The sequence below is a fragment of the Mytilus trossulus genome, chromosome 8, assembly GCF_036588685.1.
Source record: "Mytilus trossulus isolate FHL-02 chromosome 8, PNRI_Mtr1.1.1.hap1, whole genome shotgun sequence".
Classification (NCBI taxonomy): domain Eukaryota; kingdom Metazoa; phylum Mollusca; class Bivalvia; order Mytilida; family Mytilidae; genus Mytilus; species Mytilus trossulus.
This window is the reverse complement of record NC_086380.1, coordinates 73,686,037-73,712,927: the sequence shown is the minus strand read 5'-3', so window position 1 is coordinate 73,712,927 and position 26,891 is coordinate 73,686,037. Positions and strand designations below refer to the sequence as shown.

The 26,891-nt window shown below is 32.3% G+C and overlaps 1 long non-coding RNA gene across 1 annotated transcript; it reads left to right on the top strand.

The window, feature by feature from the left end:
* The first annotated feature begins 14,834 nt into the window (after positions 1-14,834).
* LOC134682108 (uncharacterized) lies at positions 14,835-25,254 on the top strand. The gene is made up of 4 exons (XR_010100785.1): positions 14,835-15,332; positions 18,717-18,804; positions 23,354-23,440; positions 24,885-25,254. It is a non-coding gene; the product is annotated as an uncharacterized LOC134682108 (long non-coding RNA).
* Positions 25,255-26,891: the final 1,637 nt, after the last annotated feature.

The window sequence follows — 26,891 nt, the reverse complement described above, 5'->3', positions numbered from 1 at the left end:
GATTAACTATATACGTATTAAAGCTAATCTGTTTTACAACGGCATAACATTCACAGCTGTTTGGATGCGTGACTGCAGTTTGTGTCAATAAAATAACCCAACATTTTCTTTTAGGATTAATTTGAATAATACTAAATAAATGATCATGATGTTTATTTTGTAGCCTATTATATTCACTTGTACTGATTTGCGTACTCGCTTATATAAATGTTAATAAACTTATATATTTTTTATAACTTTAATTATTTATATTATTATATAAGGGATTTGTTTTGTATTATGTTTATTTCTTAAAATGTACCGATATATATTGTTTCAAATATAAGAGGAGTAACAACGCCTGGGTAGAAACATTAGTCACGAAAACTTAGAAAACTAGCGACAAGGGTCCTTTTCAAGCCCCAGTCACACTGTCATGTTTCAAGAGATATGTTTTACTACGTTTAGAAAGCGTAGCGAAACGGGAATATACGTAACGAAGCGTATCGAAACGTAGTGATCCTTTATTCAAAACTGGACCTGCCCCGTATGTTTTGAAAATTCAACAACAAACGTAGCGAAAATTGAAACGAAGTAGACACCTAGTAAATACGTACCAAAGTTAAGCGGATCGCAACAAAACGTGCTTACTACGTATCGAAATGTATCAATGCGTGGTGAAAACGTTGGTCTACACGTACTACATGTAATACGTAGCGAAACGTAATCAGAACGTAGCACAAACCCAGTAAAACATAGTTTCCAAAATAACGGGACATTTTTGTTCAAAACGAAGTTGAAACGTAGAATTTTAAATCGTAGTAAAACTTGACAGTGTGACTTGGGCTTTACACTGCTGGACTAATTCAGAAAATTAACAGAACATGCAGTTGCATTTAGAAAAGAACTTGCTTTCATTCTGATTTCAAGAGGAAGATGATAGTACACTGTTGTTACTTTGCTACATGTACACGTAACAGTAATTGGTTTTTACATGTGTTACTTATTTTGCTACATAAATTTATACTCAAAATACTTTTTCTCCTTTAATTTACTATGAACAGTCTATCCTTATTGACGTGTTTTTTTTAATTAGAAATAAGTCAGCATAAAATAGACATGCAAGCGTGTCGCAATGCACAATTAAAAATGTTTTCATGCTCGATTGCAAACAGATTTTATTTAGGGGCCAGCTGTCTGAGTACCACTTCCGGGTGCGGGATTTTCTCGCTGCGTTAAAGACCAATTGGTGGCCTTCAGCTATTGTCTGCTCTTTGGTCGGGTTGTTGTCTCTTTGAAATATTTCCTATTTCAATCTTATTAAAACATGTAAATGCACGATTCCAATTAACTACAAGCAACACTTTTCTTTTTCATAACATTTTCATGCAAAAAAAAACAAGTAGAAATTGAGTAGTAAATTTATAAAGCTATACTTCAAACAGGTTTGATAAGTTATTACACAAAATTCCTTCGGTGTCTTAAAAGAGGCTTACCAAAACTGAGTCTGTGATCAGAAACAAAAACGCAAATCTTAAGGAAAATGGAAATCATTGCCATTGTGAAAAAAGTATGCATTAGTTGTCTTGCAGGACTAGTTTTAAATTTAGATACTCTATACTCCTTTCATTTTAAGAATTAAACCGATATGATGGGTAAATACAGTGTAAACAATGAAAAGATTATATATACGTGAAACGATTGTTTTTTCGATTGAATACTAGTAGTTAAACAAAGTGAAATTCGGTACTGTAACAAGAAACAAATACGCAATTTTTTGTAGCACTATTTGTTTTATGCCACCGTGCTTTATTTTCAAAAGTAAAGACTTACTTATATATATATGTATGCAATATGAAAACACTGTTAAATACCACCCAAATAGAATTTGAACATGATAGATAAATACTTACAACCAAAAACAATACTTAGTATTTGTGGAAATACTTTAATTTTCACAACTAGTTCTGTTTTCGTTGAGGCTTCTGTGTCAGATGTTTTCTTGAAACAAAATAATAAATACTATAATTGTTAAATACCATGGATTTCACATTATTTAGTTTAGCACAAAACAATGATAGTGACATTTGTATTCTCATATCTAATATTTTCAATTTATGCTTGAGCGTCACTGATCAGTCTTTTGTAGACCAAACGCGCGTCTGGTGCAAATACAAAATTTCAATCCTAGTATCTTTGATGAGTTTATTTGTAGATCAAAAGCTTATGAAAGTGTAATATGTTCCTTCAGTGATACAATATAAGTCCATCACGCAATGCAACGTATCTGCAGATCATTATTTGCTATGATTAACAACGGATACAACTGTTGTTGCAAGAAACAAACGCACCTAAGTTCTATTAATGACTGTTATAAACAGATTTCGTCTGTTTTTTTTCTTTATTAAAATTGCGAATGCTATAGAAGGTCAAAAAGGTCATAGTTTTAAAGCAATAACGGTAATTACTAGTTCTCCATTAAAAATTTAAAATAATAGTGATAGTGACGAGACGTGATGATATTTGATCAAAGGATAATACGAATCAGTTATTCGATAATGTTCAAAGTTGTTACAATACTGCAATTTTAAAGGAAACGTGATCCATTGATTGGTTGTTGTTTTCTGAATGTACTGTGGAAAATATTTCATGCAAATTTATGACCAAGAGAAGAATTTCCAAACAATAAATAAGATGTTGCATGCAATGAATTTAAATCAAAGTGATGGAAATCACCCAAGGAAAGATTAGAAGAGCAGTTTGAATAATTTCATATTATTAAAGTATGGTGGGGAAAAATGAACACTTATAAAGCACTATTGCTGAAAATTGCTTTTCCAGTATGAGGATAAAATGAGGTTAAATTAAAAAAAATGGGTCTCTTAATTTGCACAATTTTATTTAAACTGCAGTTTATATATCATCTCAATAATGTTGCCTGTTCCGAACCTGTTTTAAATATTAAAAAAAAATGCAAATAAAAAATTCTTCTAGTAAATGTTACCACCATCCTTGTAAGACATAAAATCTAGACCAACAGCAAAGAATTTTATAGTGTCAACAAAGGGCATTTTGTAGGTTGAAACAGTGGTTATAAGCCATTGAAGATTAAAATTTGTAGAGTGCCTTTTGATCAGTTTTTAAAGTATTTTTCAACACAGGGCATTGAAAATGTACTTTTCAACGTAAACAAATTAAAAAACTTATTTTATTGAAATAAGAATTCTTTCTTGATTGCAAAAATATATATTCACTTCTAAAAAAAAATTCAAATGACTAAAATTGACATAATGATTAAAGTAATAATTAAAACAATTAATTGTTATTATTAAAAGTTTTAAAATTGTAAAACTATTTCAAGCCATTTTTTTTTTAAAGATCTTGTTAATCCATTTATCATTTATTTTTCAGATATAATTTACAGAATCAATTTATGTAATGTAGATCAAAAGTAATAGCCAATGAATAAATCTATCATCCTTATATATATCAAACATCTAATATCTACATTTGTGTGTTCAATTATGAGGTCAAATATTTGTATATTAAGATTGTTTAGTGATAATGGCAGTTGTCAATCAAATTAGTATTGTATCAACACCCAATTGCCTAATCAAAATGTTTTTAACAAGAATGTGTTCATAGTACATGGATGTTCCACTCCCATGATCATTTTGTAAGTTCAGTGCACCGTTAAATTGGGATAAAAAATATAATTTGGCATTTAAATTAGAAAGATCATAACCTAAGGAACATGTGTACAAAGTCTCAAGTTGATTGGACTTCAACGAAATCAAAAACTACCTTGACCAAAAACTTTAACCTGAAACTTGCACTATCAGTTTCTATGTTCAGTGGACCGTGAAATTGGGATCTATTTTTGTTCGCTTTGGAGATTCCGTATATCGTCAAGTTATTGGAATTCCAAAGGGGACTAACTCTGCACCACTTATTGCGGACCTGTTTTTGTATTGTTAGGAGATACAAGTTATGACTAAAATTAGCAAAGACCCATCAAAACAACATTTGATACAAAAATTTAACAATACTTTTAGATATTTGAATGATATATTGGCTCTCAATAATGGCGACTTCAGTATGTATACTAAAGAAATTTATCCTGTTGAACTTACTTTAAATAAAGCTAATACTAACAATGTCCACTGCCCTTTCCTCGATCTTGATATCTTTATCATTAACGGGAAGCTTAATACAAAAATTTAGGATAAAAGAGATGATTTTTCATTTCCTATTGTTAATTATCCGTTTTTAGATGGTGACGTTCCCTTGTCACCATCTTATGGTGTTTATGTATCTCAACTTGTACGATTCGCTCGCTTATGTAACAGCGTATTACAGTTTAGCGAGAGAAATGTATGTATTACTGAAAAATCATTACACCAGGGTTTTCGATATCACAAACTGGTCAAAACATTTACTAAATTTTATCACCAGTATAAGGAAATATTTCCTAGATATAACTCAACATACAGACATCTTATACGTTCTGGTATTTCACATCCATTTTTTTATGGAAATATTCTTTATAAAGCAGAAAAATGTCAGTATTCACCTCAGAAACTAACAAAACCTTTAAATAGACTTATTAAAAAGGGATATAGTTACGATACTGTTGTCAGGTCATTAAAAATTGTATATTTTGGCTTTAATATTGATTCACTTTTAGGGTCTTTGCATCGGAACTAAACACATTTATTTCTAAAAAGCAGTTGTTGGTTTGACACGGGTTATGTTATTCTCATATATTTTATGATAGTATGATACTTAACCCCTAACTGGAGGGATTGTGCCTGATATTCATATGATGAAGACATAATCTTTCAATCAGTTTAATTGAGGTCTGGAGCTAGCATGTCAGTTAACTGCTAGTAGTCTGTTGTTATTTATGTATTATTGTCATTTTATTTCTTTTCTTTTGTTACATCTTTTGACATCGGACTCGGACTTCTCTTGAACTGAATTTTAATGTGCGTATTGTTATGCGTTTACTTTTCTACATTGGCTAGAGGTATAGGGGGAGGGTTGAGATCTCATAAACATTTTAAACCCCGCCACAATTTTGCGCCTGTCTTAAGTCAGGAGCCTCTGGTCTGTATGATTTTTAATTTTAGTTTCTTGTGTATAATTCGGAGTTAAGTATGACGTCCATTATCACTGTACTAGTATACATATTTTTAGGGGCCAGCTGAAGGACACCTACTGGTGCGGGAATTCTCGCTACATTGAAGACCTATTGGTGGCCTTCGGCTGTTGTCTGCTCAATGGTCGGGTTGTTGTCGCTTTGACACATTCACCATTTCCTTTCTCAATTTTAATGTTTTTATATTTTGTTGTACAGTTACACTATATTTAAAGGATAAAATCTAGTTCTAGCGATCGATATCTCGAATATACAAATAATACGAAGAATTAAAATAGGTCTGTGCTCCCCCGTTTGGTTTAATTTTGATAAATGGTATCATTTTTGCAGTAATATGACAGCCTAAGAAAGGGAGATGAACGTGGTAGTGTCGTCATACATATGTCGTTGATACAGACAAAAAGATCTATCCTGTTCAAATTATGATACCAAGTGGAAATTTTCTTATGCATAAACCGAATACACGAATTTTACAGAAACAGCAAATTGGCGAAAAGAATTATGACACACAGAAATGACATTATGTAGACTTCCTCCTCAAATCAAGACCTTCATATATCCTTGTGATTGATAGTTTTGTTTGTTCTATTTAACTGTTTTTATTTTCGAAAAGAATCTTTATACAAGGTGTTGTTAATAAATGTAACGGATAATATATACCTTATAAAACTAACTTGCCGTAAGGTGACCTATAAAGGCAACAGTAGTATACCGCTGTTCAAAACTCATAAATCCATGGACAAAACAAAAAATCGGGGCAACAAACCAAAACCAAGGGGAACGCATTAAATATAAGAGGAGAACAACGACATAACTCTAAAATGTAACACACACAGAAACGGACCGAGCATCAGACAAAATCCCACGAGAATAGCAAATATAACATCAAAACCAAATACATGAATTTGGGATAGACAAGTATCGTGACACGTCTTATCGCAATGTGAATTTACACTAAAAAATAAGAGAGAACAAACGACACAACGTTAAAATGTCATACACACAGAAACGAACTATAATATAACAATGGCCATATTCGTGACTTGGAACATAGTACTATAGTTGTTAATTTCTGTGTCATTTTGGTCTCTTGTGGAGAGTTGTCTCTAGTCATTAATAATCATACCGCATCTTCTTTTTTTATTTTTACATTTCTTGAATAGAATCAATAGGCGCCCTAAAATTGAAATGAAATAGAACACACCCACAAAATCAAGGGCATTCAGTGAGTGGTTGAAAGTATGTAAACTGTTGTAGGGTGAATATCTGTAAAATATTTTATGACTGGCTAATTTAAGGAAAGGTATCAAAAGTCTTAGCCTGCGGGTGCCCTCTCCCTCTTTTTCCAAAGTCAGTTATTGCTTGTTTTTTGTTTTTCTGTATACTATGAACATACATATACTTAAAATAAAGTGTATATGCTATTTACCATCAATTCCGAGTTTACTATTCACGGCGGTCACTGATATAGTCTTTATATAATATATCAGCGACCACATCAGTTACCGCCGTGGATAGTGAACTTGGAATTGATAGTTAATAGGAAATACATTTAATTTATAGAATATGTATGATCATAGTATACAGAAAACCGTGTAAATAATTGTCCTGTCCCAAGTACTTTTGGAAGTTATGTGCTATTATAAAACAATTTTGCCTTCTCACGGTGGGACAAATTAGCATCATAAAATGGGCGATTTAACGGCGAACCAGTGTAAAATGAGATCCGTATACCAAAGAGGTAGCGATCATCTATATTGGGAAGTCAAAAATATATCTTTTAAGGAAATCGCGTAATGATAGAAAGAACGGTCAACAAATCACAATACAATCACTAACAATCACCACAGATGAACACAGTTGCTCAGAATGCACTTTACCCTCAACCTAAAATATGTTTACTCTTTGCATGGCATTGTTTTTGTTATATATAGTAACTCTGATACGGACTTAAGAGGACAGTTTCGGTAGGCACAACCTCACCATTGAACTACAGTTATTCTTTTTTATTAATAAGACATTTATATATCTGGTTTTACCATTGAAAACTCATTAGCCCGAATACTTTCTTTTTCCTTGCACTTTATTTCTTCAGGTTCTTTGAGAATTTCATCTGCTTTGACCGCGCAATTTGTTTTGACACGGGCTGGAAAGAAAACGTTTGAAAGCAATAATTTACATATAAAAAGAAAATATTCTGAAAACGACGACTAATTACTAGAAATGAGCTATAAACAAATGTTATGCTTTTTTTTATGGCACCATGATCAACCCGTACAAAGGTTGCGGTATATTTTTCTTTTCAAATATAAATGGGTTCTTGACGCCTTCATTCTGTATGATCCTTTTTTAAAGTCAAGAACATACAACTTAGATGTTTATGTCTTACTTAATTATTTGTTTCTCGGTCATTGTTTTGTACGTAAATTAGGCCGTTAGTTTTCTCGTTAAAAAGTTTTACATTTGTCAATTTGAAGAGTTTCTTTCAATTTCTAACTCATTAAAAAACAAAAATTCAGGAAGAAAACACAAAAATGTACGAACCAATCCTCAAATCAAACGTGTGAACTAGGTCTCTTGTCCATTCTTTTATATCACTGAAAGAAATACTTCGAATGTATTAAACCAAGGAAAATGATATAAAAACATTGTATATATAGACAATCATGTTAAAATATAAATATGTAATTAGCATCATATATTGCGAAAAATTAGAATTCGTATTGTAATCAATAATGTGTGCAACGTTAATTTCGAATTGGAACGTCAGAAATGATGGAAAATCATTTGAACGATTGATGGTTTGGATTGTGCGCGGAATCGCAGATGTCTCGTAATTTAAGGTGTGTATTGTAAATTTGCATTCGAATTGGGACAACAGTAAATTAAACATGTTATTTAAAAAATTTGAAAGTTTCAGTATTTTTTTAATTTTTCTTTAATTGTTTTAAAAAATTCGTAAATTGAAAACAGCATATTTCTATGATGACATTAAGAACAATGCCAGAGATATGGGTTGACATTTTTTTGTATCGCTTTCTACGAAATTAAATGACATCGTTTTAAAAGTACTTATTGTGATTCTTTGATGCATATGACGTTGCTCAGTACATATACATCCCGTCATTGTGTTATGGGGCGTAAAGCAACCAACAATCATGTTATGGTGCCATAGTAAATGTTTGCGTACATATTTGTTTGTTTTTATAGTGATTAGACAACACAATGTTGACTGCTGTACCCCTATTTTTCAATATATCACCTATTATGTCTGTTTGTTTTGTTCACACATCGTCAATAAAATGGAATCTTTTTGGTGCAAGGTTGGTGTGATAGTGAATTTTATATTTTTCTTACCCAGGCGGAGCAATAAAAAGCTGAAATTTGCCAAATCTGATTCACATTCTTATGCCTATAGGAACTTTATTTTCTTTGTTTATAAATGTAAAATTAGGTTCACACGGCCGATCAGATCAACTCGATGATCCTGAAAGTCCAAATTTCCACGACCAAGCGTGACCAAATTTTGATCGAGCCTTTTAACGACACCTACCCGACTTCTATCCGACTGTACTCAACCTTAACCCGACTATTCACGACTCCTTAACGACTCTAGCACGACTCAAACCCGATCGCTGCAGCGGAAGGAGGCATAACCTTATAAGAAGTGTTACCCTTGTCCGTCCTTAAATACGAATTCGTACGTCCTATCAATTAGTTTCCATTCTCTAATTTTATTTTGCCTCAACCAAATTTTATGAATAGCATTTCCATAAAACACAGATGAAGTGCTAATTTTCGTGGTGTCACTTTTACCGTTCTTGAGCAATCACTCTTTATACCGTTATATGTAAGATGGGTCATTATCTATGTCAAATGAACACGTTCCCCGTTTATTTGGTTATATTCAGTAGTTCACAGCAGGTCTGAGTAAAATTGTAGATGTAAAATATCTACATGGAAATAAAGCAGTTGGATTGTTTAGCAAGATGGTTAGAGCTCAGAAAGACAGCGTAGAAAACGAGGAAAAACGGGTGGACAACTCTACAACAGATTTATCCATCGGATCATCAGCAGTGATAGTGATACATGGCTGTGTACATTATGTATATACAACTCGTCTCATGTACCCCTATTTTTCAATATATCACCTATTATGTCTGTTTGTTTTGTTCACACATCGTCAATAAAATGGAATCTTTTTGGTGCAAGGTTGGTGTGATAGTGAATTTTATATTTTTCTTACCCAGGCGGAGCAATAAAAAGCTGAAATTTGCCAAATCTGATTCACATTCTTATGCCTATAGGAACTTTATTTTCTTTGTTTATAAATGTAAAATTAGGTTCACACGGCCGATCAGATCAACTCGTCTCATATATATATACGGATAGTTGACCTTCCCATGCATTCGTCACTAAACAGGTATATAAGGATCGTTTCTTTTTTTTAACATTATAAAAATTAAGTGGCGTGAAGCGGAGAAAATTTTGACAAAAGTAGCATCCTGGCAGGAAAAGGTCGCCGCTTCAGAATTTAAAGGACTATGGATAATCTCATTGTTCGTACACCAAAATGAACATAACGTTACGTCATTGGCTGAATTTCCATGGTTTAGAACGTTATAAACCAATCACGTTTTGGTGTACACTTTTGGAAACATTACCCAGGATGCATTAGATTCTGAAACGGCGAACAAAAGTGTACATGAATCTAGCGGCAAAATAACATTAACTCACTAACACGAAAGGAAGAAAAATAAAAAGATCTAGAACTCTTCAAAAAGACATTTTCAAAAATATTTAAAAAAATAAATTGATGAAACTCATTGAATTATAATCGGTATATTGGTTCGAAGTTGGTAATCGTAACTTATTGGAAACCAAAACGTTTCTGTATGTGAGCATTTTGTTTTAGATATTACTGTCCCTAGTGGAACAGATTCCTTATTTGTGCTTGCAGCTTCTTTCGAAGTCATACGTTTTTGAAGCTAAATTAGAATATGATGGTCCCAAAATACGATTTGATTGATATATATTAGTCAAAGAATATATCTAATTGATAAAAGTTCTTGGTAAACTATAACACGTAAATCTTGACCATTTATTTATGTAAGGGTGCGACCTTAAAAAATTAAGGGGGAGGGTATGGTTTTTTACTAAATAAATATTGTAACTTAATATACCGTAAATTGTCAAAATAGAAAACCTAGAAATGTTTTATACGGATACATATAAATTTGTTGTCTGTGTTAAATAATTGATAAATAATCACATAGAAACTATTAGAAAGTATTATTTAAAGTTCGATTCTAGATCAATTATGTTCATATCTTTTTACTGCCAATTTGTGTATTTTGTTATAGTAAAGAGTTGATAGTTTTTTGTTGTTGTATTTCGGTCAAACCTTTCTATGTATTAATATGAATACAGAACATATGAACTGATATTCGTATCTGATGGTATATATTGGGTCCACAACCATACATTGGTGTTTAAATATGTTGTCAATTTTTAATACAGAGAAGTTTTGGTTCGCATGACAGGTGATAAATGAATAGCAAAAGTTGCTGATGCTGTCTCGGAGTAGTGGTACCATCAAATATACAGTAAATCGCATTGACAAAATATGTACAAGTAGTAGAAATAATCTACCATTTTCTACATAAGAAAATGCCTGTCAGGAATATGACAGTTGTTGTCCATTCGTTTTAAGTGTTAGAGTTTTTGATTTTGCCATTTTATTACGGACTTTTTTCGAATTTTCCTTGTAGTTTGGCATTTTTGTTATTTAACAATTTTAAACCACTAAAGAAATTGGCGTTGTCACTGTCCAAGAGGGCTTAGTTAATAATTGCTTGAGAAAAGAAGCTTATTCGACTGTTCCTTCTTCGTGGCTTTTGAACAAAAATCACAACACATATAATATGTTGTTTTACAGAAACATAACGCATTTAGATTATGTCTATTTCATCTAATCTTAAAGAATTCAAAAGATTATGTAAACATATAACTCTCTTTAATGGAAAATGTTGATATTACAAAAAACAATTAAAATACATAATATAAATGTATTCTGCTTTCTTGAACATTGAATATAATGTAAGTAAAAAAACATTTGATCATCTGTTATCCTGTGCTAGTTTTATAAATCAGCACAATATCTTTTTTTTTTGATAAATCGTGTTTGCTTTGACATGTTTGAGTAAAATCTAATAAAGTTAGAGAACGGAAACGAAAAATTCAGCATTTTCTACCATTTGTAAACAGGCTTAACTCTTAGACTAGAAAGATTAAAGTGGCGCTACCGCGAAATTCAAACTCGATCTGTGTTTTGTGGTAATAAGCATTGTGTATAAGCTTCATAACATTTGTATGAGGTAAACTAAAGTTACATAATGAAAACGAAAAATTCATCAATTTTACATTTGTAAATGAGCATAACTCTAGAGTGGTACAAGTAACGATGCCCAAATTCAAACTTGATTGGTGTCTTATGGTTATTTGCATTATTTATTAGTTTCATAATATTTAATTGAAGCAAACTAAAGTTAAAGAAGAGAAACCAAATTTGGGACATACGGACAGACGGACAGACGGAACCTCCTCCACTACGATTCAGGCATACACATTTTTCCGATGATCTCGCCTGCCAACCAATATGGCCGACATGGCTTCAAAAAGAACAAAGGGGTAAAATTAAAATTCGAATTCAAATTTTGTCTTTTATTTCGAAAACCGGTATAAACAGAGAAAAGTTTGTTTTGCGTTTTTTGTCACACATATCTTAACCAGATGCTCCGCAGGGCGCAGCTTTATACGACCGCAGAGGTCGAACCCTGAACGGTTGGGGCAAGTATGGACACAACATTCAAGCTGGATTCAGCTCTAAATTTGGATTGTGATTAAATAGTTGACACAGCATAGGTTTCTGACACAGAATGAATGTGGTCTAATGAACTTAAAATTTTTTTTTTGCCTTTGAGAAATTCACTATGCTGTTGAATATTAATCCTCTCAAAAAAATGTTTGAAGAAACCCCCCCCCCCATTTTTTTTCACATCCCCCTTTCCCTTTTTCCAAAACTGATCTCAATTCAAATTTCTAATGGAGTTTGCAACACTTACTACTCATTTAAATACATCTTAAAATATTAAAATGTAAAATAAAGTGCTTGTTATCACTGAATGGTAAAGATTGTTTTAATTTATCAGTTGGTAGTAAAAGTGAATATACATTGTATATTGTATAAAACAATGATTTATGTTGATTCAACTACTATTCTGGACAAAGAAAGATAACTCTAATTGAAAATTTCTTGCTATTTCACAATAGTGTGCAATTAGATATTTCTTGCTATTGCGCAATACTGTGTAATTGAAAATATTTGCTATTGCACAATACTATGCGAAAGATTTCTTGCTATTGCGCAATACTGTGCAATTGAAAATTTCTTGCAATTGCACAATACTGCACAATTGAAGATTTCTTGCTTTTGCTGAATACTGTGCAATTGAAAATTTCTTACTATTGCACAATACTTCATATAATAATTTTGGATCCTGATTTGAACCAACTTGAACACTGGGCCCATAATCAAAAATCTAAGTACATGTTTAGATTCAGCATATAAAAAAAGCCCAAGAATTCAATTTTTGTTAAAATCAAACTAAGTTTAATTTTGGACCCTTTGGACCTTAAGGTAATGTAGACCAATGTGAAAATGGGACCAAAATTTAAGAATCTACATACACAGTTAGATTCGGCATATCAAAGAACACCAATTATTCAATTTTTGATGAAATCAGACAAAGTTCAATTTTGGACCCTTTGGGCCCCTTATTCCTAAACTGTTGGGACCAAAACTTCCAAAAACAAACCCAACCTTCCTTTTATGGTCATAAACCTTATGTTTAAATTTCATAGATTTCTATTTACTTATACTAAAGTTATGGTGCTGAAACCAAGAATAATGCTTATTTGGGCCCCTTTTTGGCCCCTAATCCCTAAACTATTGGGACCTCAACTCCCAAAATCAATCCCAACCTTCCTTTTGTGGTCATAAACCTTGTGTTTAAATTTCATTGATTTCTATTTACTTATACTAAAGTTATTGTGGGAAAACCAAGAATAATGCTTATTTGGGCCCTTTTTTGGCCCCTAAATCCTAAACTGTTTGAACCAAAACTCCCAAAATCAATCCCAACCTCCCTTCTATAGTCATGAACCTTGTGTCAAAATTTCATATATTCTTTTTACTTAAACTAAAGTTATAGTGCGAAAACCGAGAAAATGATTATTTGGGCCCTTTTTGGCCCCTAATTCCTAAAATGTTGGGACCAAACTCCCAAAATCAATCCCCACCTTCCTATTGTGGTCATAAACCATGTGTTAAAATTTCAAAGATTTCTTTTCACTTTTAAAGTTAGAGTGCAAAAACTAAAAGTATTCAGACGACGACATCGACGCAGATGATGACGCCAACGTGATACCAATATACGACCAAAAAATTAAACTTTTTGCGGTCGTATAAAAATTATAATATATAATCGAAACTTAAATAAGTAAAAATTATAAGCAAGGAAAGATCTACTGACAAGTCAAAGTTTGTCGATATCGTTAATAGACTGTCACTCTTTATAGGAGTGAATGCCTTCAAATAAGGATTATTTTAAACCCTAATTTGTGTTTTGAGCAAAAACTAAAAAAGATAGTGAAAAGCTTAACAGATAGATATCAGCAATACAAGATCAAAGAAAACATAGATTTTTGTCATGAATTCTATAATTTTCAATATTAATGTTGGAGAGTATCCTTTGTTGAAAAAAGAGGGGCAAAAGATACCAGAGGAACAGTCAAATGCATAAATCGAAAATAAACTGACAACGTCATGGCTTAATATGAAAACATTAAGACAAACAGACAAATAACAGCACACAAGAAACAACATAGAAAACCAAAGACTGAGCAACATTAACCCCACGAAACACTAGGTGATCTCAGGTGCTCCGGAAATGCACATTGATCAAGGCGAGCGACATTACTTTTAAATTGTATTGTAATGGATTATGTACGTCTAGTTATAGGTGGATTCTGTCAAACAGCAGAAAATGTCTTACCAAACCTTTGCAACACCTTTTTTTCACCTACTCATTTTAAATATTGAAAAAATTACCTCATCATCATTATCAGGTCATCCACACTATCTTTTCTTTGTGGCATATTTTCTTCCGTCTTCTCCATTTCTCATTATCTACGGGAAAAAGTTTATATATCAAATTGAAGTTATAAATTCTGGAAAAGTTATAAATATGGTAAGAAAAACAAATTATAGGTATGCAGGTGTTTATATTGAACTGTACATTATCATGATTATATATTTAATGAAGTTGTGACGAGTACAATTAAGATCCACAATTTGTATTCATGACTTAGACATTCTTGTTTCTTTCTGTTACTACGATAAAATTGCATGATCAAATATCCTACCTAAGTCTATAATATATGTATTCCACTTTGAATACACACAGTGCCAAAATAATCAATGAATTGAGCTTAATAACCTTCAATATCCAGCACACATATAAGAATTGCAGTTTTTATCCAACGCAATCATAGGTTTGAATGTAGTTTTCAATTTAGACTCGTTTATATAATCGAAATATAGATTGTTGGTGTCCGTTTATATGTAAAATTGGTACCTTTGGGGTAATAAATTCTTTGGGGTAATTGAAAAAAATTCGCCCAAAGGTTTGTACTAATTTCAACCTGTTATGTTAATGTTATCATTTTGTGGTTTTAATATGATATACAGCTAGATAATATCTCCCCAAAACGCTTCCAAACATTTAAATCGGACAACTATTTGAACAATTATCGGTTTATGAAATATGACCGTCTGTAAAGTGCATATCTAGCTGGAGTTATAAACGGGCGTTTGGGCTAATTCGCCTTTTTTGGTTTTCCACCAAAAAAACTGATATATATCACTTATATTATTATTTGAGTAAAGTGGTGGGAACTTTCTGCAGTTTTCGATTAATTTTCTCCAAGAAATTGTAAGAAATAGAAAAAATATTCGACATATATATGAGTAGCACGTCTGAAATTTCACATATATTCTTTCGAAGATCTTATTCGGAACACCTTTGGATTCATTCGCTTCGATTAAATAGGACAAAATGGCAGCTTGCAGGTAAAATCGTTCCGTTATATAATCATTATTTTATATGTCAATCTTTCAACTGAATTTTAACGTATTGTTGCAGATAGATGTATTTTTGATGGATTGAAGAAAAAAGGGTTTTTTTTTATCTTTTTATTGTTTATTCGTTACTCATGCATGTTGGTTGTACGGAAGCTTGCTTCTGACTGTTTTGTCGGATATTTAAATTATAAATCATGCATGTAAATAAAGAAATATACTCCTTCTTCAACAAGTCAAAGATTTAAGATATTTTATATTTGTTTTCTGTTTAACAAGACGATTGTTTAGTCAGGTGATGAGATCCAGTGAAATTGATATACTTGTGAAATTTGAGCTTTAAAAATTGCCACTTTGACCTTTTGGATGCATCAGCCGTCTGGTGTCTGTCTGCCTGTTGCATATCTGGTGGTAGATCACATTGGCGGATCCAGGGGAGTTTGAAGCTTTAAATGGGGACATAATTATTGTTGGAATACCCCCCCCCCCTTTTTTTTAAATTGCTGGATCCTCCCCTGGATCATTCTTATGGTCTTCTTATGATATACAATGTACAACTTAAACTCAAGGATCTGTGGCATGAAGGACATCAATATGCATATGCGAGTGTGTTACTTGGTTGTCTTTTAAGTTTTAGATGTACATTATGTTTTTTCTGTTTATTCATTTATTCCTTGGCGCAAATGGCTTCTTCAGATATTCATGATATATATTTTCAAACATGTTTCTGTCATTTTTGTAAAACATAACAAGTCTGGTTTCCTTTCTTAGTTATTGTAGGGAGTCCATCATGTCTAGCAGTTGTCACATACCTTGCAGCCCTTCTTTGTATAAAAAAAATTGTTCTATTTATTCGTGTTAGTACTAAGACATGTAAGACAAAATGGTAGATGGATTCTTTTGCGAATTTTCTTTTCGTACGAATAATATTTTGTCAGCCTGAACTTCTTTCAACTGGTGGCTGTATAAATGGTCTGTTGATTTTTTGATAGGTTTCTTCCTGTTTGTTTCCCTTTAGACATTGCATTGGTCATGTTGGTGGGGATAAAATTGCATACACCATGATTTTTCCAATATTGCAAGTGTTTCCGATAGGCATGTTTGTAAAATTTTAGCATGGATAGACTCCATGTCTGATTTGCTTACCTGCCCCATAGGGCCAAGTGAGCTTTTCTCATCTTTTCACGTCAGTCTTCATCGTCCATTGTCTTTAACCATGTTTACATACATGACATATATTATTAACTTTTAATTTTTAATTTACAAAAATTTTTAATTTACAAAAATCTAACCAAACTTGGCCACAATCATCATTAGGGTATCTTGTTTAAGAAATGTGTCCATTGACCCGGGCAACCAACCAAGATGGGCACCATAGCTAAAAATAGAACATAAGGGGAAAATGTAGATTTTGGCTTTTAACTCTGAAACCAAAGCTTTTATGAGTAAATCTGACACGGTTAAAATTGTTTATCAAGCTAAGATTTATCTGTCCTGAAATATTCAGGGGAATCTGACACCTGGTTGTTGGGTTGCCCCTGGGCTGAATTAGTAATTTTAAGGAAATTTTGCCGTTTTTGGTTATTATCTTGAAAAGTATCATACATGTCATAGATAGAGATAGCCTGTAAAAGCAATTATGTTCAGCAAAGTAAGATCTACAAATCAGTCAGCATGACTAAAATGGTCAAGTGACCCCTAAAGAAGTTATTGACCTTTATAGTCAATTTTCAACAATTTTTGGTATACAATTGCTTTAGAGCAATCTGTAGACTTATACCGAGGGCTCAGAGCATTACCCTCACGTCAATCTTTTTATTCTAAACATTAAGGAACATCTCAGATACTTACATGACTTATGATTGTCTTGCTTTAATTCGGTAAGTTGGGTAAATTAGTAGGGTTTATTAAACATAGTAAAATGATGTCCATCTATAATAAAGCAGGTGAAATTGATAATCAGCAGTACTAAGAAATACCTCGGCCTGGTTAAGGCCAAAACAAATTTTAAATAACTTTTTTCAAATTGGCACATACTGTTTAAAAATGCATATTAGGATCAAGAAATATCAACAAAAACATGAAAAACATGAAGATTTTTATGTGATGATGTCACAATTAGGTATTATATATACTGTTTTCACAAAAACGATGAAAAATACAGAGTTTATACAGTTTGCTATCTTTATACAATGTATCTGTTGTGAAAACATATCAGCCAAGAAACAACAAAATAATCATAATAATTTAACAGATGCTTTATTACAACTTTTATGCTATTAACAAAATATCACCAAAGTTGTTTCTTAGGTTGGCACTTCCTTTTCAATCTAAAATATACTTAAAAATTTGAAGAACAACAAAGAAAATCAAGAAATTTTACAAATTATGCACATGATGCAAATTAAGTCATGATTTGTTGCCTTGGTAACTCGTTCAATGTCCAAAATTGTTTTCCTTTTTCTGTATACCTTGTATCTTAGATATTGTACAGTAATTTAAAAATATGTACATGATAACTTTTAAATTAACAGTAATTTTTGGAAAGGGCCAAGTTTATTAAAGATAGAGAAAATTGTAAGTAGCAAGAATGTTCAATAAAGTAAGATCTTCAAACACATCGCATCACCAAAACACTATTTGCTCATGAATCCATCTGTGTCCTTTAATTAATATGCACATAGAACAAGGTGAGCGACACAGGCTCTTTAAAGCCTCTAGTTAAATGATGTCATATAAAAAAGAAGATGTGATATTATTGCCAATGAGACAACTATCCACAAAAGATCAAAATGACACAAACATTAACAACTATACATTGTAGGTAATCGTACGGCCTTCAACAATGAGCAAAGCCCATACTGCATAGTCAGCTATAAAAGGCCAAGAAAAGACAATGTAAATCAATCCAAAGGAGAAAAATAACGGCCTTATTTATGTAAAAAAATTAATGAAAAACAAATATGTACATGTACATGTACATATAACACATAGACAAACGAACTACTGAATTACAGGCTCCTGACTTGGTACAGGTACATACATTTTTTGTACATAAATAATGTGGCGGGGTTAAACGTGTAAGCTGGATCCCAACCCTCCCCTAACCAGCTGGGACAGTGGTATAACAGTACAACATAAGAAGGACCTATAAAAATCAGTTGATAAAGGCTTACGTATTGTTATGCGTTTACTTTTCTACATGGGCTAGAGGTATAGGGCCCGGGGGAGGGTTTAGATCTCACAAACATGTTAAACCCCGCCACATTTTTGGCTTATCCCAAGTCTTGTATCATTTTAATTTTAGATCTTGTGTACAATTTGGAAATTAGTATGGCATTCATTATCACTGAACTAGTATATATATTTTTTTAGGGGCCAGCTGAAGGACACCTCTGGGTGCGGGAATTTTTCGATACAGTGAAGACCTGTTGGTGAGCTTCTGCTGTTGTTTTTATCCAAGGTCAGGTTGTTGTCTCTTTGACACATTCTCCATTTCCATTCTCAATTTTATTAACTTGTCAGATAGACAAAAAATACAAGTGGACGTGGCTGGGTACTTAAACATCCCGACACAAAAAGACACAATGAACAGATGTGAGCTCGAGAGTACTCACAGTTATCTGACACAGCTAGTTCAAAGCCATTAACAACTAATAAAAAATCATGCAACTAAGACTAAACAATCAATCTGTACACATCCAACATCCAATGGATTTAGTGTAAAGACGTCTTAAACAGCCAGAGAAAAACATGACCTTGTGCAATGCCAAGTTACAGGTATCGACAGATTGTAGATCCATGAATATGTATACATGTATGTATATAACATACCAGTAATATTTAGTTAATCTTTTAATCTACTGATATCAAAATCAATATTTATACCAATAAAACAATGTTCAATGATCTTATTACAGTGTTGAATTGGTAACCTTTTAGAATAAGTTATTTAAGGGAGCGACAAGTTTACATGGATCATTTCTAAATTTCTGGGCACTGTTAACAACATTTCCGTAAAAATGAGGATGTGCTATCCGGTATGAAATAAGTTTGCTACAGGTACAATCAAGCTTCAAAACAAATCTTTATATCTATCATGTCTATGGAAAAATTCAGTAAAGGTTTTAAGTAATTTATGGTAAAGATATCCATGATATCCCTGGTTTTAATAATTTACCAGTAATACATAGGTTGCGTTTGTTAAAATTAAAAACGTCATAACAGACATGGGCATAACAAACAAGTTGTGAAATATAAACACGGTAAGATGGTGCCAAAGGAACATCACCATTTAAAAATGAAAAAATAACAATAGGGAAAGAAAAGTCGTCTCTTGTGTTGTAAATTTTAGAGTGTAGTTTCCTGTTTAAAACCGAAATATCTAAATCCAGGAAAGGACAGTTATTACCGAATAAATTTGATTTATTTAAAGTAAGATCCTTAGGGTAAATTTCAGCAGTATATTGAGAAAATTCTTGATTATTTAATGAAAAAATATCATCAAGATAACGGTAAGTGTTGTTGAATTTATCAAATAAATTTCGATGGGTCTTTGTTGAGTTTAGTCATTAACTGTGATTCGTAACAGTAAAAAAACAAGTCATAGAACATATTCATAGAAAAGTAACTCTCTGACAGAATGTATAAGTACAGAGCTACGTCATATGTAATACAGAAACACAAAAACCCATATGGAAAAAGCATTTTAACAAAAACGAAAGACAGGCCTAAACACTTTTATTACAAAATATATATCAAATCCAAAAACAAATGTTGAGTGCATCTAATTCATCCCATCTTAGGTAAAGTAAATAGTAATGTATTTGTTGAAATTGCGAGATAATAATATCATTTTGCAGATCCCTTTTGCTTAGAAACTAAAAGACAAATAGAAGAATATGTGTTCTTATCAAATCTATCTACTACTTTGAATTGTAAGATGCACTCTGAGAATGAAAAAAATCTTTAATATCGAATAGATTTTATTTTGATAGAAGAACTTCAACATATTTCATAGAAGTTTGCAGTCTTTCAATTTATGGTTATTTAAATCTTTCTAAAATGTGAACTAGTAAAAATCATCGTACTTTTTTTCAACAAAACCTTTGTAAGTATTTCTTGGTACTGCTGATTATCCATTACACCTGCTTTATTATAGATGGACATCATTTTACTATGTTTAATGAACAAAATTGATGGAAATACTAAATTCTTTGTTTTTCAAAATTGACAAAATGCAAGACACCATTTTGTGAACTTTAAACTGGTCCTTCACTTTTGCTTGTGCAAAAATAATCATGAATATATTATAATGCCTACCAATGTTAAAACTACAATAAACATGATAAAGTATTTCTTAATATATATTATTTTTAGATAATCCCCCAATATCATGTCAGAATAGAGTAGCCTTACTTCATTTTTAGCTCACCTGGCCCAAAGGGCCAAGTGAGCTTTTCTCATCATTTGGCGTCCGTCGTCGTCCGTCGTCGTTAACTTTTACAAAAATCTTCTCCTCTGAAACTGCTGGGCCAAATTAATCCAAACTTGGCCATAATCATCATTGGGGTATCTAGTTTAATAATTGTGTCCGGTGACCCCGCCAACCAACCAAGATGGCCGCCACGTCTAAAAATAGAACATAGCGGTAAAATGCAGTTTTTGGCTTATAACTCAAAAACCAAAGCATTTAGAGCAAATCTGACATGGGGTAAAAATGTTCATCAGGTCAAGATCTAACTGCCCTGAAATTTTCAGATGAATCGGACAACCTGTTGTTGGGTTGCTGCCCCTGTATTGGTAATTTTAGGGAAATTTTGCTGTTTTTTGTTATTATCTTGAATATTATTATAGATAGAGATAAACTGTAAACAGCAATAATGTTCAGCAAAGTAAAATCAACAAATAAGTCAACATAACCAAAATGGTCAGTTGACCACTTTAGGAGTTATTGTCCTTTATAGTCAATTTTTAACCATTTTTCGTAAATCTTGGTAATCTTTTACAAAAATCTTCTCCTCTGAAACTACCAGGCCAAATTTAAACAATCTTGGCGGCAATCATCATTGGGGTATCTAGTTTAAAAATTGTGTGGCGTGACCCGGCCAACCAACAAAGATGGCCGCCATGGCTAAAAATAGAACATAGGGGTAAAATGCAGTTTTTGGCTTATAACTCAAAAACCAAAGCATTTAGAGCAAATCTAACAGGGAGTAAAATTGTTAATCAGGTCAAGATCTATTTGCCATGAAATTTTCAGATGGATTGGACAAACTGCTGTTAGGTTGCTGCCCCTGAATTAGTCATTTTAAGGAAATTTTGCCGTTTTTTGTTATTATCTTGAATATTATTATAGATAGAGATGAACTGTAAAGGGAAACAATGTACAGCAAAGTAACACCTAAAAATAAGTCAACATGACCTAAATGGTCAATTGACCCCATAAGGAGTTATTGCCCTTTATAGTCAATTTTTAACAATTTTCATAAAATTTGTAAATTTTAACTAACATTTTCCACTGAAGCTCTTAGGCCAAGTTCAATATAGATAGAATAATTGTAAGCAGCAATAATGTTCAGTAAAGTAAGATATACAAACACATCACCATCACCAAAACACAATTTTGTCATGAATTCAAATGCGTCCTTTGTTTAATATTCACTCTATAGACCAAGGTGAGCGACACAGGCTCTTTGGAGCCTCTAGTTTATACTTTCACAATTCTTATACAGACTCTGACAAGAGTGTAGATACAATTGTAAATATTGCCATTTTACATGATCCCATGCTTAATTTTCAAAATCATCCATATTGCTGCATCTTTGTTAGCCATGGATTACATGTACTTTCAAGTCCCCCTCTTCTGATTTGATTTAACACAAAGGTAATGTAATAAGATCAAAAATACATGAAATATATATATTTAGCATATACTCAGACTAAATAACATATCATTTTTACTGTGTGATAATAGCATTTAATTAACGTAAATTCCATATTTTTCGATTGGTGCTTGGCGGGCTGATATGAAAAGTTTATCATTTGCTTCGATTGTTATCGCATGCCTTTCCGTAACATTATCGCATGGCATTCCGGTGATACTCGGAAAATTCCGGAAAATACACCTCAATGCAACGTTTTCAGTGAAAACACATCAATTTACAAAGAAGTGTACAAAACAATATTTGGATACTTGAGAATATATTGTGTAAAATAATTAGAAAAAAAAGAAACAAACAAATTATTAAAAATAATTGCATTTTTAAAACAGTTTCAAACATATTAATTTAGAAAGTTGCTTAAAAAAGTTGACCTTCAAACAATGTTAATTATGTATATTGTTTAATTATATATTTTGTCGATTCATCTATAACAAAATATTTTTCTTCTCTGTTGAGCAGATGATCGAAAGTATTCATATCGAATGAACTTAATTATGAGTCCGACGTCCGTAATCTTTTCACTCTTTGAACTCTATCTGGTAACCACGTAAAATGATTAATTATGATTTTAGCCGTTATTATTCTCCATTGTTGAAGCATATGATAAAAAGATCATAACATGTCATTTTTCTTATCGCATGTATTATCAGCCCTGGGTCAATATCAGCCCTTGAGCCATGCGGCTTTTGGGCTGATATTGCACCTAGGGCTGATAATACATGCGATATGAAAAATACCATGTTATAATCTGATAACATTGTACATGAATATAATCACAAAAAGATGTGTTATCGTTACCAATAAGACAACTCTCCATTCAAGCCCCAATGAGTACTAATGTGAAACAATTCAGGTAGGAAGAACTTATTGCCAGTCTAATATAAAAAGATTAACAAGCTACATGTACAACCACTTAAGATACTGAGTCGGGACAGGCATATTGTGCATATAGTATAACTGCAGTTAGGTTAAACGTATTTGATGGATCCAAATTTTAAACCCTCTCTCTAACCTGAGATAGTGGTGTTAAAGCACAAAAATAAAAAAACATTTAAAACTCTTTTGTAGGGGTTTTTACTCATCAGATGCATGATTCAGATCAATACAGTGGTGTCTGCATAAAAAAAGTTGATGGGAGAATGATGTTTATCAAAGGTAGGGTTTGAACTGGGTAAGAGAATGACAATAGAACAAAATAAATCTTGTAATTTTATAGGGTGTTTTTCAAGGGTTTAAGATGTTTTTAGAACTTTATAGTTAATACAAGTGTTGATTTTGGATTTCATCATGTTCATTATGCGCTGGATGTCACTTTAACTTCAACAAAAATAGAATATACATGTATGGGGTTTTTCAATATGCTGAATCTAACCATGTATTTAGATTTTTAATATTTTGGCCCGGTTAGAATTAAATTGCTCCACATTGAGATCGAAACATCTAAAGGGTGTAAAATTGTACGTTATTTGATTTCATCAGAAATTGAATTTTGGGGTTCTATGATATGCTGAATCTAACCATGTAATTAGATTGTGGGTATTGGACCATAATTTAAAATTTTGAAGTTTCGAAGTTTCGAAGTTTAAGATCTTAGACAAAATTCATTCTGTGATAGAAACCTATGTTGTGTCAACTATTTAATCACAATCCAAATTCAGAGCTATATCAAGCTTAATTGTTGTGTTAATACTTGCCCCAACTGTTCATGGTTGGACCTCTGCGGTCATATAAAGCTGGGCACTGCGGAGCATATGGTTAAATGGGGAAAAAATGCAAATGAATTTACAGTAACTTGTGTATAGTCGGGTTTGTATAAAATTTAAATCAATTAGATTATTAATTAAAGTTTTCAAATTTTAGATTTTTGAAATTATGATCCAAGTTTTTAGAATATCAAACAGATCATTCAAGTAAACCATTGTATATATTGCCCAAAAAATTTGTGCTACCATTATAATCATTGTATATTTATGAGACTTTTTCAGTGTACCAGGGTTCGATTCCCTGCCTAGGAAATCATCATAGTGCTGGTGCAAAGTGGGCAAATATCCTAGTGGCCCCGCACTGATTAAAGTCTCTTTTATACTTTGTCTTTATTATTTTTTTGTACATGAAGTTATAAATGTGAATGAAAAGAGGGATACCTTACAAAAAGAACCCCAAAAAGTATTTTATTGATAATGCATGCCATTGTATTAAAATTACATTTGTCAATGTGAATGAAAAGAGGGATACCTTACAAAAAGAACCCCAAAAAGTATTTTATTGATAATGCATGCCATTGTATTAAAATTACATTTGTCAATGTGAATGAAAAGAGGGATACCTTACAAAAAGAACCCCAAAAAGTATTTTATTGATAATGCATGCCATTGTATTAAAATTACATTTGTAAATGTACATGTTTGTCATGCATGGTAGAAAAAATATATATGTTTTTTGCATGGTAATAATTTGGCCTCAAACATCACTGATGAAAACTATTTGTTGATCTGCACATCTGGTGCAGCGAAATTGGTATTTTAACATTATTCCCTACAAAGGCCTACACGGACAAGTATATTAAATATAAATGCTATACTATTTGTTCACATTTAAGGTTGATGTAAACAAAGAAAAGAAAATTCAACAGATGAGGCTTTTTGACAAGAAGTGTTATTTTGAAATGATTTTTAGCCAGCAAATCAAGGTTAACAGCATCTAGAGAAATTTGCACAGCAACATGGAGGAGAAAAACCATCAATCCTTGCAAATCTTGCTGGACGGAATTGAGATTTTTTAGCACAAGCAACAATTCATGGAAAAAACTATGAAAAAAGGCTCTAGGTGTAATACCACCATTGATTTTCCCCTATTAGTCTTTGTTAAATTTGCACTTTTCAAAAAATTGTGCAGAATTTATCTTTGTTTCAAATAAAGAAATACTTGGCATGAGTAAAGTTTTATCCTGTCCAGTTCTATAGAAAAAGTTTCACATCACATTCCATTGCATATAAGAAAATAACCATCATTGGAAGTTAACCAATCAAATTTCTCCCCTTATTATACCCCACGCAACGAGTTGCGGAGGGTATAATGTTTTTGACTCGTCAGTCCGTCTGTCAGTCCGTCCGTCAGTCCTGTTTCTTGTCATCGCAACTCCTCTCAAACCACACAACAGAATTTCACGAAACCTGTTCAGATAATAAGGACATACTATGAAGTTGTGCAGATCAACGGGAAATTGCGATTCCCTTTTGAACTTATTTGCCTCAATGTACTTCTGCAACAGTTTGTCATCTTAACTCCTCTGAAACCACACAACAGAATTTCATGAAATTTTGTAGATAATAAGGACATACTATTAAGATGTGCATATTGGCAGGAAATTAATTTTTCTTATACAATTTTTTTTTCTTACACTTATTTAATTTCTCCAATGACATGTGGGGACGTGGGGTATGTGAGCGTGCTCACTAAGGTTCTTTAATTCTATCTGTGTACAAGGTTTAGTCACCATGTAACCTCAAGATGACAACATTTTCTATAGAAATCACAAATAAAAAATAATGGTGCTTTGAAATACCAAAGACATATGTTTATGACACAGAAATAGTTTTACTGCAATAAAATGTAAGATTAATTACCTACAACGGTCAAATTCAAGGGAATATTTTTTTAGACCTACTTTTGTATGCAACCAGATGTGACGTTCCATGATTTGGTGGTAATGCACCTAAATCAAAATCAAAACTGAAAACTTCTTGATGACAAACTGTTGCAGAAGTACATTGAAGCAAATAAGTTCAAAGGGGCGTAACTCCTAGAAAAAAAATTGAATCGCACTTTCCCGTCGATATGCACAACTACAAAGTATGTTCTTATTATCTGAAAAGGTTTCGTGAAATTCTGTTTTGTGGTTTGAGAGGAGTTGCGATGACAAACTGTTGCAGTAGTACATTGAAGCAAATAAGTTCAAAGGGGCGTTACTCCTAGAAAAAAATTGAATCGAAATTTCCCGTCAATATGCACAACTACAAAGTATGTCCTTATTATCTGAAAAGGTTTTGTGAAATTCTGTTGTGTGGTTTGAGAGGAGTTGCAATGACAAACTGTTGCAGTAGTATATTGAAGCAAATAAGTTCAAAGGGGCGTAACTCCTAGAAAAAAAATTGAATCCCAATTTCCAGTCAATATGCACAACTACATAGTATGTCCTTATTATCTGAAAAGGTTTCTTGAAATTCTGTTGTGTGATTTGAGAGGAGTTGCGATGACAAACTGTTGCAGTAGTACATTAAAGTATATAAGTTCAAAGGGGCGTAACTCCTAGAAAAAAAATTGAATCGCAATTTCCCGTCGATATGCATAACTATAAAGTATGTCCTTAAGTTATTATCTGAAAAGGTTTCGTGAAATTCTGTATCAGAGCTGCATCAATTTTAGATATTGTGTCCAAACTAATCACATTAAATTTTGTTTAAATTGCGACCTCTGCAGTCGCAGCCAGGTACACCAAATATACCCAATGTATAAAGTGTATAGGAAATGTAAACCAAGTACATTCAATGTATCACCGGTTATATATGGTCCAATGTACACACCAAATATTGTGCACGAAGTAAAC